The 11874-nt window shown below is 44.4% G+C and overlaps 1 pseudogene; it reads right to left on the reverse strand.

The window, feature by feature from the left end:
- Positions 1–9497: 9497 nt before the first annotated feature.
- LOC127663672 (60S ribosomal protein L7-like) lies at positions 9498–10279 on the reverse strand (annotated as a pseudogene).
- Between the last annotated feature and the right edge of the window lie 1595 nt (positions 10280–11874).

The raw sequence follows: 11874 nt of genomic DNA on the forward strand, positions 1-11874 counted from the left end.
AAGGTGTGGACCTTTAATGCCAGATAGCTCGGGTGCTTCTAACAGGAACATGATAGAGCTGGTGTCGTGTAGATCCAGGCCATAGCCCTGCAGATCAGCCAAAGTATTCACAGTTCAAACAGCTTAGCAAGATGGTGCCGCCTCCCCAAGTTGACCATGTGGTTTTCTCATCATGCCTGCAAACCAGTGATGTGAAGCACTGAGGACCTGCAGCCTTACATTTCCTTCCTAGTTCTAAGTTTTCCTGCTTTTTTGTTGTTTTGTTTTGTTTTTGAACCAAGGTCTCATACAGCTCAGGCTGTCCTCAAACTTCCTGTACAGCTGAGAATGGCCATGAGCTTCTGATCCTCCCGTCTCCACCTCCCAAGTGCTACAAGTACAGGCGTACATCACCACACTCCGTTGCTTGGGAATGGAGTCAGGATTCGCTTGTGCCAGGCAAGCATTCTACCAGCTAAGCCACATCTACAGCCTCCCTCCTGCTTTCCCTAAATTATCTCTTTACTCGGTGCATCTCAGAGGGAAAAAAACAACAGGCGACCATCTACGCACCACCCCTTGAGAGCCTTTGTATAGGGCTCGATGATTGTCTTTTGAGAAGTGTGAGAAATGACTTTCCTCCTACCCCCTCGGATGACGGCACCATTACAACGAGATATGCAGCCTTCTAACAATGGCCATCATAACCTTCTCTGACTGGGCCACCATGCCACCATGCCTCTGGATGCCTAGGCAAAGACATCCAGAAGCATGTCATTTGTTGTGCTATGTAATATAACATAAAGAAACAGCTAACCCAAATGTCCCTCTGAGGATGGTTAAATAAATCATGGCCCATCTGTAGAATGAGAATAAGTAGACCTGGCGCCCCTAGATGGCAAATGGGGATGATACCGCTGTATAATTATGTAGACTGAGTTCAACTCTATTTCTATCTATGTAAGTCTTATGTGTTGTCTCTAATGATTTAACTTAAGAAAGCTGATGATTATTGGTTAACTGTGATATACAAAATCACATAAAGATGTACATTATTTTAATCCTTAACCAAAAACTATCCTAATAGGAAGTTATCTCTATTTCATGAGAAGTCCCCCAGTCCTAAGATGTTAATATTTGCCTAACATTGTGTAGCTTTTAGAAGATGGATCCAGGATTTTTCCCAACTCTGGGTCTCTGAGGCTTCTGATTTCTATGCTCCCATCACAGATTCCTTCATGGAAAGTCTGAGATGGATACTATTAGCTCCAGTTAGGAGATGAGGGGAAAAGGAGCTTAGAAATTTTAAGTATGCTTTACGCAAAAGTTTATTACACTATAAGGAAAAGAGGACCAAAAACTGGGAGTGTATGTCCGAGGTAGAGCACCTACCCTGTGTGCGCAAGACTCTGACCCTAAGTCCCAACTCCAACACAGGACAGGGATGGACAGACTCAGGCGGGTGTCTGCACATGACCCATAATAGTCTTCACAATTACCAAACAGATTATCTCCTTAGTAACATGTTTATAAAGCTCATTTGTGGGCAGGGGAGGTCATTCAGCAAGTATAGGTGCCTCCCACCAAGGCTGATGACCCCAGTTCAACCCCTGAACCCCACAGGGTGAAGAGAAGAACAGATTCCAACAAGTCAATGTCAAACCCCCAAATGTGCACCGTGGCATGTGCACACCCACTCTCACCCACAAATAAGTAAATGTAATATATATTTTTAAAGAGGCTTTCTCTAGTAACATAAAAGGAGAAATTTACTTATATGTATACAAGGTCCAGAATATAATTTTGAAAAAGAAAAAGGGCCTAGCATGTACAAAGGCCCAGGTATGATTCCCCAGCACCATACAAACCACATGTGATGGTAAACACCTGTAACCTCAGCAATCCGGAAGAGAAAGCAGGGGCATCAAGGAATCATACACAGCGGGAAGACTGGTATAAGCTGAGTGGAAACCTTCCCTTAAAAAAAATAAACGATTAGAAAGGCGGGAAGAGAGGAGGGAGTGAAGGGAGGGGGGAAAGGGAGTCGGGAAGAGAGAGCCACTCCCTGGATAAAGTTTGTGTTCTCTGGAATCTAGCTTAGAGAATGCATCTCCACATCGCGTCACACAAAGTTTAACTGTGTTCATGGGACTGCCCCGCATCGTGTTCTCTCTCCTTCATAATTATTGCTCTAGAGAAACTTCCAACTTCACAGGAAGAGGAGGAGGGCTCTGAGGCTGTATAAATAAAGACATTGTGCAACGGACCGTGTGGATTATGGGAAGGCAGTTAGAGCACTTGCCCTCTGCGTTTTAGGATGAGCTTACTCATCCATGATGTTCCAGGGCAGGGGAAAGCACTGCTGGATGACAGATAGGCCATCCTTCACAGGTGAGGCCTGAGCCATTGACCCGTCATCTGGAGGGCATGGCATTGAATTGCCAGGCAGCGGGTGTGATGGATTTGCACTGGTCTCTGTGTACTTTCCGTTCCTTTGTCCCACTGTGAACGATGACAAGTATTAGAGGGCATTGGAATTCAAGAGGTGGCATTGTCATGATATACGAGATCAGCGATAGCCTCTGCAACCTCAGAGCAAGGACAAAGAGCCGGAGCCTGTGCAGACCCTGAGAGCGGGTGACCCATTTTCTCTCTGGCTTTGTACAAGAGTGACGAGATAAGAAAGTAGGCGATGCTGTTTTCAGTGTCAGCAACAGCTAATGTTTCCATAAATAGGATGAAACGGAGAGCTGGAGCACAGTGCCCTGAGCCTAGTGTGAGACAAGGTCTTTTTAAGGTATGTGTTAGATTTATATGCCTCTGTCTTTGTACTTTATAACAAGGCCATCCTGCCAGCATGCCCTCAGAATGGGACAGAGGCAAGGATATAGGGAGGGGAGGGAGAGGCAGCTTTATCATGCAAAGGAGCTAGAAGAAGGACCCCCCCTCCCCCAGAGGCCCTTAGAGAAGATGAGTGGGGAAGGCTAGACGACCATTCACCTAATAAAACCTGATTGTAAGCAACAGGTGAGCTAGCATATAAACTATCTTGAAGTCATCAGGAAACTCCAAAAAAAGCTGCATCAAATTGCAAATGATATGACTTTCCTCTAATGATAGATATTAATTATGCAGTAAAGATTGCAACAGGACCATACAATGTGTGTTTGTATCTTCGCTATTCAGTATGCCGTGTCGTGATGATACAGCCATAACGACAGAATAGCTAACAAGCTTCTTATTTATGTATTTGCATCAGTGGAAGGCAGACTTTGAAAGTCAGATCCAAGTTTGAGAAGTTGGTAAAAGGCACACAGAGAAATCTCAGGGACAGGAAGACTCCTCGAGGTCAGCTAAGAGATGGTGGGAAAGACCTGTGTATCCTTATGACAAACACACTCTTAAGACTGCATTAAGGTCTTCATGTGAGTCTTCTAACAACTGGGGGTGGGAGGGGTGTGTCTCTGACTCAGACTCTGTTGCCAGCCTTTGGATCCCTTTCCCCTAGCTGGGCTGCCTTGTCTGGCTTCAGTAGGAGAGGATGTTTAGTCCTCATGCAACTCCTTGGGGTAGCAGGGCTCAGAGAAGGAGAATAATGGGGAAGGGGTAGGAGGATAAGACTGGGAAGAAAGGAGGGCGAGGGACTTCAATCAGGATGCAAAGTGTATAAATAAATTAATTAGTTAATTAACAGAGAAAAGGTCACGCTAGGGGGTGACAGAGCCTACCTTCTTCCCATGACACAGAGAGAGTGGCTCTTGTGTCATCCCCCAGCAGCACCTGTTACTTTCATCCTTGCTAACTGCTCTGTGGGCCTATGAAGTCCTGGGCTGTGAGAGATGAAGAGTGGGTGGAAAGGCCAGTGGACTGAGGTCACCTGCAGGCCCGGAAGCAAGGCCGGAAGCAGTGGGCGGAAAGGCAGGCACAGCTCAGTGGTGCCTGAGCACACCGTGCAAACAAACCTCCTACGGGAGTGAGCGTTTCCATAAGTTACGAAATAGCTTGTCATCGAGCAAGGAGAATTGGGAGAGGAGAAGGGAAGAGAAAAGCAGCACTCTGACTTGCCTGGAATCCTAAAATGACCCCCTCTGCCAGCCATGCTGCCTCCTGTCTGCCTCATTGGCATGTTTCAGTGTATCAAACTCTACTCAGTTTGATGTTTTTGTAGCTTGAGTTTGTAGTTCTTGATTGCTTGTGACTCCTCCCCAACCCCATTTTCTCTTCTCATAGTGAAGAAAGTAAATATTTTCCCTATTTCAAAGAAAAATAAAGTGGCCCACTCTGCATTTTTCTTCCAGTGTTCTCAACGTGGAGACAGATAAAGGGAAAGGATTGTTTATGTATTCTGTTATTTAAGATTCTGGTTTCAATGGGTTGTTCTCTCAGTATGAATTGTAGAAAACCAACCTGGAAAAGGAAGGCTGTGTGGATAAGAAAACCCAGCTATGTCTATCCCACCGGCTCTGAAACAGTGACAGTCGACAGTGGGTGGGGCACCAGTGATGGAAGGGCACCTTTTTAAAAAAATCACAGTGAAACAGATAATGTAAAAAGAGTTGAAGAGGCCTGAGCGGACAGATTAGTGCTGATCACTTTTGTGGAATGTACAAGGTATTAGGTTCCATCCACACCATGACAGAAAGAAAAAGAAAAGAGGGAGGGAGGGAAAGAGGAAAAGAGGCAGAGAGGGATAGGAGGAGAGAGGGGGGAGGGAGAAAGAAGGGAGGGAAGGGAGGAAGGAAATGCTGTTCAACTTACCAAACATCTCATGTTGTCAACTAAATACAGAAAGTCTAAGTTACAAATGGAAAAGTGTATCAGGAACCACAATGAAATAAACAAGACTGATTACTTTGGCTAGAGTTATTTGTCAACTTGAAACCATATTGTTCATTCATATAATATACAAGGTGCTGTGTGCAGAGACTGTACTTGTAGTTAATTTTGTTTCTGGAATGTAGGCCACTGTATCTCAGGGAACAAAGTCACCCTGCTCTGCTCACCTCCAGGTGACTTGCTCGACTGTGGACTGAAAGGCTCATTGATGCCCTGGAACACCTGTTTTCCAGTCTTGTGGAGGAGTTTCACAAGAACAGGCATTGACTTGACTCAGGGTGATGACATTTGAACAGGAAGAGCAAGCAAAACGAATCATGCTCTCTTCACACCCACACATAAAAAACTGATTCTTCCATGCCATTGATAAATTACTCCCTAACCCTTCACCTATCCCTAACCCTATCCCTAACCCAAACCAAAAACCTAACCATATCCATATCCCTATCCCTAACACTAACCCAACCCTAACCCTAACCCAACCCTAACCCAACACTAACCTTACCTCTAACCCTAACCCTAATCCAACCCTAACCCTGACCCTAACTCTAACCCAACACTAACCTTACCCCTAACCCTAACCTCCATGCTAGAAGGCTCATCTGATAATTACAAATTCCCCTGAGTGAACCCAGATATGAGCAGTTAAACAGAGGCTCTGTCTCTTTTCAACAGTGCATTTGTTCCATGAAAACATACTAGGTGCTACTACATTCAAAGTAATTAGAAAATAAATGAGTCATGGGGCTTCGTAGAGTATTTGCTTAGCATGCAACAGAGCCCTGGACTCAATCAGCCAGTTGTATAAAGTGGATGTAAGGGCACATACGTTTAATGTCAGGATTTTGGAGGTGGGGATGTTTTCAGCTACATAGCCAGCCAGTTTAAGGCCAGCCTGCATATAGGAGGCCCTGTCTCAAAAAACAGCCACAGTGTATCTGTCTAATAAGGAGTAAAGAAAACTGCTTCTCTAGGCAAAAAGTTGAGAGTGGAGTGAAGGCTACAGTGCTGAGGTAGTAATTGTTTCGAGAGTGAGATGAAAGTGAGTTTTCCAAGTAAGAGCAACACAGTCTTATGGTGTGAATCTAAAACACCTCCACAGCTCATGTTTTTACTGCTCTGGCCTCAGACCATGGCTATTTTGAAAGTTGCGGGGCTCTTTGGAGGTAGGGTCCAGATGGTGGAAGTCGGCCACTAGGGGATACAGCATCCTGGTTCTGACCTGCTGTCCTACATCCTTACTCCCAGGGCTGTGAAGATGTCCCATCGCACTCTCCCACCACCACGAGCTTCCCCGTGCTTCCCCACCACAATAGGCCATGCGCCATAGTAAAGCTTTACTCCTTTAAGGTCGTTTTCATTCGGAATTGTGGCTGCCAGGATGGAAAAGTGACTAATACACACAGAGAGCAGGTGAACCGGGTTGAGGAGCTGGGGACACCCTGTGCCATCAAGATAATACTTAGGGATTTGGGTGGGAAGGAGAAATAACAGCAATTTGTTTTGAAAAATGAACTAGACTTATCATTTGAGAAATGTTCCATAATGTGCCAGACACTAAGAGTCAAGATAAAAAGTGTGATAAAGACCTTCCTGCCACTGTACTCCCAGCAAGACAGGGGCACTGGTGACATCTGGGCATCATTAGCAATGAATCACCTCAGGACCCACTTTATAACTAATGAGTCAGACGATGCATTTTAATACAATCTCCAGGCAGTTTCCACGAGCCTTAAGTTGGAGTGCTGATGTCATATGTTGCTCATATTCAAGGAGCCTGGGGTTTCTCGAATGTGATGAACAAGCAAATCAGTAAATGTTGCATAGTGTGATGCATGCCATGAGAGATAAAGACAGGGCAGCTTGATGAGGTCAGCAAATGAAGGAGGCAAAAATGGCAGGAGTGGGCAGAAGGATAAGGCCACGAAATTGTCTCAAAACTATTCAGTCTACAGAATAGCCATGTGACAACAGCCATGTGTAGACTGTGGGAGGTGTTTATCGGAGACAAAAGGTACAGGGATATTTCTCCACTGTCCGGGATTCTAAGTGCTGCTAGTTCCACTGTGGTTCAGTCCTTTTCCAGCACATATGTTCTGCTCCTATCTAGCCTGTTATTCGACTTGGTCACTGTAGTGTTTGAAAAAGAATGGCCCCCATAGACCCGTATATTTGAATGTTTAGGGAGTGACATTAAGAGGTGTGCCTTTGTTGGAGTGAATGTGGTCTTGTTGGAGAAAGTGTACTATTGGAGGTGGGCTTTGCTGTTTCAGAAGTTTCAGTCAGATGCAGTGGCTGACTCTTTCTCCCTGCTGCCCGAGGATTTGGGATAGAGAACTCTTAGCTTCTCTCCATCACTATGTCTGCCTGTGTGCCACAAAGTCCCAAGCCATGACGATAATGGACTAACCCTCTGGACTTCAAGCCATCCCCAATGAAATGTTGTCCTTTATAAGAGTTGCTGTGGTTATGGTGTCTCTTCACAGCAATAGAAACCCTTACTAAGACAGTCATTTATGTGCTTAAAATTCTTAAAGTTCTCCATTGCTTCTTAATGGGGTGATGGAGATTCACAATGCCCTGGTGAACCAGCTCTTTGTGTAACCCCTCCTAATGCTCTCTGGGGCTCTCCAGTTTTCTCTCAATCAGCAGGCCTTGCTTCGGGCCCTCCTGCTTTCTTCATTCCTAAGCAATGTAAGCTTGTAGTTCTCTAAGCCACTCCCAACCTGAGACCTCAAGTGACCTCCTAGTAGGACATGCCTGAGTTCCCTGAGGTCACATCTCCCTTGGGCAGGGTTGCCTGGTAGCCCTTTTCACAACCATCCTGTTGTATCGCCATATACATTGGGATAGCCCCAAGGTAAACATTGGTTTCCACCAAGTCCAAAGACCTGTTCTGTTTTTTATCTTACCTGAGGATGGCCGTGGTCCATATTACCACTCAATAAGTATTTGTTTGGTCATTGAATCATTTCTATGGGGTATGTCTAGGTACAAAGGCCAGTGGTCATATTTATGACAAAAGATCAGTAACGTGAAATACTTTGGAGAAATTTAATAGGTTGGAGATTATTAGATGACCACAGACTCTGTGATAAGATTAATGCTGTGAATTAAACATGCAATGTTTCCCATTGACTATGTGCTGGAATAGTTGGTCCCCAGAACCAACTATTTTAGAAGGCTGCAGCTTTTAGGAGGTAAATCCTTGTTGGAAGGACTAGGTCAATTGGGGTGGGCCTTGAGGTTTGGTAGCTTGGCCCCATTTCCTCTCAGCTCGCAGCTTCCTGACTGTGCATATGATGTGACAGCTGCCTCATCCTCCTCCCTTGTGCCTTTCTTACCCTGATGGACTGTCCCCTTCCAACTGTAAGCCAAACTCAATCCTTTCTCCCTTAAGATTCCTGCTTCTTGTATAGCAGTTGATCACAGCAATGAGAAAATGACTAATAATATCCCAATGATGGCTAAGGAGGTTCCGTAGCAAAATCACCAAAGAGAATCTGTAAATGGTGATTAAACAGAGCTAGGAATGTGAATGACCTGATTATAAGTGGAGGAGAAAATGAAGATTAAAAGAGAGGTTGAAAGGATGCACCAAAGTCAAAGAAAGAACAACCTGGGAAGGAAGGAAGAACTAGGAAGTTTGTTGGGATCAAAACAGCAAGAACAGATCGCAAAACTGAAGAAGAAAGAGAAAGGCATGAGGTTTAATTGATGCAAAAAGGAGACAGGAAGAGAGGAAGGACTGACACCTTGAGACATCACCCCTAAAACCCAGAAAGAACAGCACATTCTGCTTCAAAACGACTGGGAATGAGACATTAGAGTTCCAAGATTTGTGGTAAGTGGTTGAGGTGCAGTTTTTAATTCACACAATAATTCTACCATGTCAGCATAATTAGCTGGGTTTTCCACAAAACAAACTAGGCGCCCGCTGCCAGTGAACGGCCCCTCAGGCATCCATGTTTATGGACTGTCTTCTTCCAGGCTGTCCAATCCATTCTAAGTGGATTTCACAGATAAATAATATTTGAGCAAAACACTGTCTCAAGCCTTTCTATAACAAAAAATGGCTGCCTTCTAGCTGTTTCTCTGCTCTGGAGACAAAGGAGTTCAGATGTGAGGCTTCCTAAGGGCAACAGAGGGGGTTTAGTTGAGAAGGGTCTCCTGAACATCCTCAGTTCTCCCACTGGCTCATGGAACTGACCTGGTGGTCTCAGTCACCATGGATATCACAGACATAAATATAAATGATGTCTTTATTATGACTATCTACAGGAAATGTTTCCATCTCAATGGATGTTAATAGATCACAAAGCCCTTTCTTCAGACTAGCTCTCTATAATTGGTACTTCCATCACTCCTTAAACAATTGTTTAGACATTCTGAAGCTTCTCCCTTCTTTTCTTCCTTTGAAACAGTGTCTTAAATACCCAATGCTAGCCTCCAGCTCGCTATGTAGCCAAGAATGCCCTTGAATTCCTGATCTTTCTAGGTAGTCCTCTTGAGTACTGGGATGAGGTGCTGCCAATCCTGGTGTATGTGGACGGAACCACATGTGCATGCTAAGCAGAAACTACTAAGTGAGATACATTCTTTTTTTTTTTTTCTCAATTTGCCAAGCTGTGATTATTTATTAACTGACCAGATTACAAAAATACCACAGGCGACACCTTAGTTCATCTAATAAGCCTGTTTATCTCCTCTTCCCTGTGGCCAGCTTCCCTGCATCTCCACCTTCTACAAAGTGAGTTGCCTTTTTCTTCATTCCACCACAGGAAGTTATTTGCTCCCTTGAAGCATTTCCCAACTGTGCAGATCTCATGAATTAGGTCCTCTATGCAGATGATGCCAGATTTACCAAGATATGGAGCAATCAAGGAGTTATCTGTCAAGGGAATCCACTTCTTATTGATTTCGCCATAGCCTGGCTTATAGATGAGTTCATTTACTGACTTCAGGTTGGGGTACCCCCATGCTATGTCCGGTTCCCCAATCCTCAGCATGTTAGCTGTAGCCATGTTGAGCTTAACAGGGTCATTGAAGATCCGTTGAAGATGAAGAAGCTGCAATACCTTGCGGGCCTTTGGGCTTACTCCATTGATACCTCGACTTCTGATGACAAACGCCAATTTTGGTTTTGCGGGCACACAGAAGTTGTCAGCTTTCCTTGCCATCCTGGCATCCCGGATCTCAGCCCAGCACATCTGCCTGTACTCCTTGTGATAATGCTTTGCCTTCTCATAGATGAGCTTCCTCCTTGCCTTTCGCAGTGTCTTCAGGGCAAACTTCTTCCTCAGGTGCTTCACCTTCAACTCTGCGAAATTTCTTTGCTTTTTCTTAAGGGTTCTGGCACAGTGGCAGCCTTCTTTTTCTTCTCTGGAATAACCGGTACAGTTCCAGTCAGAAAAGGAGAGCGTACACCTGAGCTACAGCCATATAGTAGAATTTCATACAGCATAGTTATTATATGAAGAAAGCACAGCTGTAAACGTTTACATGGATGTTTCTTACAATGCTAAGGGCAAAATATCGCATGAAAGAAGTATATGAACAATGTTGTGCCATAAACACACTGTTTAAAAGTTTGGCTCTACACCATTTTAGGAAACATAAAGGCACCATAAACACATGAGTGCATGTGAAAACCAAGTTCAGAAAACAATTACTTGCTGGATAGCAGCAATGGCTTTATTTAGTGAGATACATTCTAACATTAGATGCTATCCAGCCCTCAAACATAATCTGCTTGATAGTTTATTGTACGCAGTAAATATGATGGTGGGCACCCTCAGAAGGGACCACATCTTGGTCTCAGGAATATAAGTAGTTTCTGAGGAATTAGACAGTTGTTAAATTAGGAATCTGAAGATGACTAGATTATCCTAAATTCGCTGATAGGCACAATCAAAGTACTTCTTAATGAAGGAAGGAAGCAAGACAGAGTTGAAAAGGGTTGGGGGTACAGAGCTGCTGAGTTGGCAACTGGAATCAAGTGCCAAGGAAGGCAAATAAGGACAGGCAGCTCTGACAACCTGCTGAAGGGACACAACCTACTCACCCCTCGATGGGCCCACTGAGACTTGTTTCAGGATCTCTGACCTCCAGGACTATAAAATCACAAATTTGTGTTGGGATTAGCCAATCCATTTGTGGTGATGTGATCCAGCACAGTAGGAAACAAATGCAAACACCTTTAACTAGCTCTTCTCCTATACTGCCACCTTACTGGGGACACCGAATGCCGTTTATGATGGACCTTGTACCAGTTACACCACATTCTTTACCAAAAGTTCTCAGTTACTCAGGGGTGGCAGGGCTCAACTGCAATCTTACTATTTAAGAGACAGAGGTCAGAGAATGGGGAATTTGAGGTCATCCTTGTCTACATAGCAAGTTCAAAGTCAGTCTGAGCTACATGAGATTCAGTCTTAAACAACTAAACACATCAGCCTGGGGAGATGGCTTAGTAGTTAAGAGGACTTGATCTTCTTATAAAGGACCAGAGAGTCTGGTTTCCAGCATGCCTGTAGGAAGGTTCACAACTACCTGGAACTCCACCTCCAGGGGATTCAATGCCCTTGCCTAGCATATTCTCTCTCTCTCTCTCCCTCTCTCTCTCTCTCTCTCTCCCTCTCCCTCTCCCTCTCTCCTTCTCCCTCTCCCTCTCCCTCTTTCCCTCCCCTCCTTCCCTCCCCCCACACCATGTTATTAAAAATAAAATAAATCTTTTCAGAAAACTAAATAAAAGCAAAGGGGAAAAACTGTAAAAAAATATAAACAAAAAGTTCCCAGCAGGCCGGGCGGTGGTGGCGCATGCCTGTAATCCCAGAACTTGGGAGGCAGAGGCAGGCAGATCTCTGAGTTCAAGGCCAGCCTGGTCTACAGAGTGAGTTCCAGGACAGCTAGGGCTACACAGAGAAACCCTGTCTCGGAAAAAACCAAAATAAATAAATAAATAAATAAATAAATAAATAAATAAATAACCAAGAGCATTTTATTGTTTACAATCTGACTTTACATTTTAATAGTAGTGTATTTTCTTTGTTTTTGAAC

The sequence above is a fragment of the Apodemus sylvaticus genome, chromosome 13, assembly GCF_947179515.1.
Source record: "Apodemus sylvaticus chromosome 13, mApoSyl1.1, whole genome shotgun sequence".
Taxonomy (NCBI): domain Eukaryota; kingdom Metazoa; phylum Chordata; class Mammalia; order Rodentia; family Muridae; genus Apodemus; species Apodemus sylvaticus.